Below are 3,603 nucleotides of genomic sequence, written 5' to 3'. Positions count from 1 at the left end.
TTTTTTTTTTTAATATGACATATACTTAAACAATATTCCGAAAACTATATTAATTCCGGCATAACACTATTCTCGGATGGTCACTCAATTAATAGTTATTATATCGAAAGTCATCCGCTTCTTCTTGACTCCAATCTTTTAATCAAAGAAAGTGACTTTCTCAAATAATAACTATTAGTTGATAAACTATTTAATCAACTCAACACTTCTTTATGTGACTTGGAAAGTTTTTTAGCAACGTATTATGTACTCGCTCAAGTGCTGGACCAGAAAAGTGTGGTCCTTGAGCATTTCGTAAGGAAGACAACACGTGGCAAAAACATCGGGGAGCGGTAAAAAATGAAATAATAGGTTGTCGGGGAGAGAAAAATCATTATTTCTCACAACCTTTTCTAAAGCTTTTGAGAGAAAATAGCTAGGGTTCTACACTACTCCTTGAGGTAAGATTCTTACCAAGAATTCATTTTACATTTTTTTAACAACTTCTAGTTCCTAAAACCTAGGTTTTCACAAGAATCGAAGAATTGTAAAGACCCGAAATCTAAGGTTTGTGGAGACGTTTTTCAAGATGAGTTCGTTACTTCCTACTATTAAAGTTAGCAATTTTATGACGTATAACGATGTTTCAATTGTTAGATTGATGGAGTTTACGAGTCTGCAAATGGCTAAATGAATAAAAGGGAATTTGATTTAGTAAGTAGTTGGGTGGGGTCGCAGTTTGTTACCCTCGTTTGGATGGTTTTTAAATTTTTTTTAAAATTATTAATTACCACTTGTTTGTACTAGGTATATTATTTTAATGAAGATAATGTTGGGATAGTTTTATTTTTTCCCGTTTTTCAAAATGATGCCCCCGGAAATTTCAGACGATAAACCTACAAGAAAAAAAATGAGTAGAGTTTAAACAAGAAAAAGCCCAAAACCCCCAACGTTTGCCCAAAAATCCAACTAAAAAACCCTTTTTTAGGGGGCCCCTTTTCCCCCCTGGAAAAATTTTTTCGGTAGCAAAATGGCCCCTTTTTTGTGTGTAGGAAGCGTGAATACACCCCCGGTCGCTTTTGAGGGTTTTAAAATCTGCGTCATCTTTGTTTTGGACGCCAACTAGGCTGCCACATATGATGCCAAGTAGATAAATTTGAACTCCTCCATTTTTTAGGCTACTTCATCTTCATCTTCATCTTCACCCTATTTAATATCCATCCCCATTTTTGTTGTCAAAATAATATCCATTATAAACGAAAATCTCTAACCGAAGAAAATCCACATATGATTCCGAACAACTTGTTAAAGAACAACTTTCCACCATAAACGAAAATGCAAGAAAAAATGAAAAATGTTTGAAGAAAGAAAAAGGAAAAAAATCTGGAAAAAAAAATAAGGATGAAAAATCTAATCTTGTTAAAGAAAATCTGATTGGAAGTTGCTTGTTTGGAGTTGCTACTTGTTGCTTGGTTGGAGTTATTTAAGCACTAATTCTTTGAGTTGATTTGGGGCAAAATTAAACTCCATTGCTAAGAATTTGGAGAAAGCTATGAAGAACACCAAATGGGTTTCTCTAAATTCTTGATTGTTTAATCAAATTAATGGATGAACTTTGTTCTATTTGGTGTTAGGAAGCTTCCTTTCACATTTGGGTTTGTTTGGATTAGATTTGAGCAAGTTGGTGTGATTTTTTTTTTTCAACTCCTAGTGAAGATGATGATGATGATGATGATAATGTTGATGAAGATGAAGGAGAATTGGGTATGGGTTTTCAGATCCTTAATAAAAATGGAGTATGGAAAATTGAGAGATTTTTTTTTTTGAAGAAGAAGAGTAGATGGATGGAGGAAGGGGGGAAATTAATAAAAAATGGGGCAAAATTAAACACGTGGCACGTGGGCCAGGCGCGTGTGGACAACCGCCATTTAATATTTGGGGGTTGGCGAAGATTGACTCACATCGACAAAAAAGGGCCATTTTGCTACTTTTGGAAAAATTTGTCCAGGGGGGTAATAGGACCCCCGCAAAGGTTCGGTGTGTAGTTGGCATTTTGGTCAAACGTTGGGGGGTATTTTGACTATTATCTCAGAGCTATTATAAAAAAAGTAGGGTAAAAGATAAAATAGAATTATTGGATAATACGCTAATACAAAATGAGAAGAAAAAATAAGGTAACTACGCGATCACACCAAATCGATCGTTACATAAAATGTGGCTTTTCACCATTACGTAACGATATGATGCAATAAAATTTAAGTAACAATCTAAACAAGATATTTAAAGTAACAACACAATACAATATAATAGGTAACAACCATCCAAAGAGAACCTTGACAGTTGATGTTAGGTAAGTTGAGGTTGCTTCCCTAAATCAGGGTTTGATAAGCAATTGTCTGATTTTTCTTGAGAGTAAATCTTTAGTCTATTTGTTTGAAAAGTATGAATTCATCCAATTAATTCACGATACAAATGAATTACTTAATTTTCTTTACTGCATTTCATAATAAATGTTTAGTCCAACGAGATTCGCTGGGCATCCTTGGGTTGTACTTGGCGTTTGGGCTTGCTACGTCATGTCATTGGTGTTGAGGACATAGGTGACGAGGCTTGTGGCTAGAGGCAGGCTGTCTAATTTTGTATGGTGGACAAGTGAAAAATGAAAATTTATTTTTAGTATAGTGGACAAGTAAAAGTGAAAATTTGTTTTTAGTATAGTGGACAAGTAAAAGTGAAAATTTGTTTTTAGTATAGTGGACAAGTAAAAGTGAACGGAGTGAGAATTATACACTAAGGTGGATCATACAAAGTAGTTACATTATCACTATCATTGATAAGTGTTCATACTATTGTTTCCAAAGGAAGCCAAAATATTACATATAGAAAGTGAAATTTGCTTAGTGGTTGTTTAGCCATCCTTGTCTGCTTGGATCTTTTCTGCTACAAATTTCGGTGGAGATAACAAAAAAGATGTGTGATCTATCATATTTTGTAGTCTGGGTCCTTTATTTGCCAAGCAGTCAGCCACTTTATGTGCGTACCGCTGAATTCGCCAACCTTTTCAATAGGACCTGCATGATTTAATTAAATTTGCATAAATGGGCGAAGCTATTGAGTCAAGCTTAATTTCAATTGGGAGCAGCTGATTTGGATATGCTGTTGGAGTCCTTGTAAGATGTCTTTTAGTTCTGAGTATGTGTGAAGTTAAGGAGTATACTCTCCTTGTAAATCCCATAACTCATTTCCCAGCCTCATTTCTAATGATTCCGCGAATTCCTCCAGCATTATCCTTGCTTATGTAAAGATAAAAAATTAGATTATTGTAAAGGCAAATAACTAAATTACAAGTCAAGAGTTTAAAAGATTAATTTTTGTATAACATTTTATATAAAAGAAAATATATATATTTATATGTGTATTTTCCGGTGATTTTTTTCTTAAAATCAAAATCAAACCAAACTTTATTAATTTCTTAATTGAAAACCAAGCCAAATTTAAAAAAATCCATTTAATTTATTTTTCGGTTGGCTCGATTATTTGATTTCTTGTGAACAACGCTACATATTGGCCATTCTAGTTGGGACAAAGGGTAATATTTGCCCCTCTAATATTTAAAAAGGTTTA

This window comes from Lycium ferocissimum, chromosome 2, assembly GCF_029784015.1.
Source record: "Lycium ferocissimum isolate CSIRO_LF1 chromosome 2, AGI_CSIRO_Lferr_CH_V1, whole genome shotgun sequence".
In the NCBI taxonomy this organism is placed as follows: domain Eukaryota; kingdom Viridiplantae; phylum Streptophyta; class Magnoliopsida; order Solanales; family Solanaceae; genus Lycium; species Lycium ferocissimum.
The sequence above is the reverse complement of the archived record's forward strand: the minus strand, read 5'-3'. Positions refer to the sequence as shown.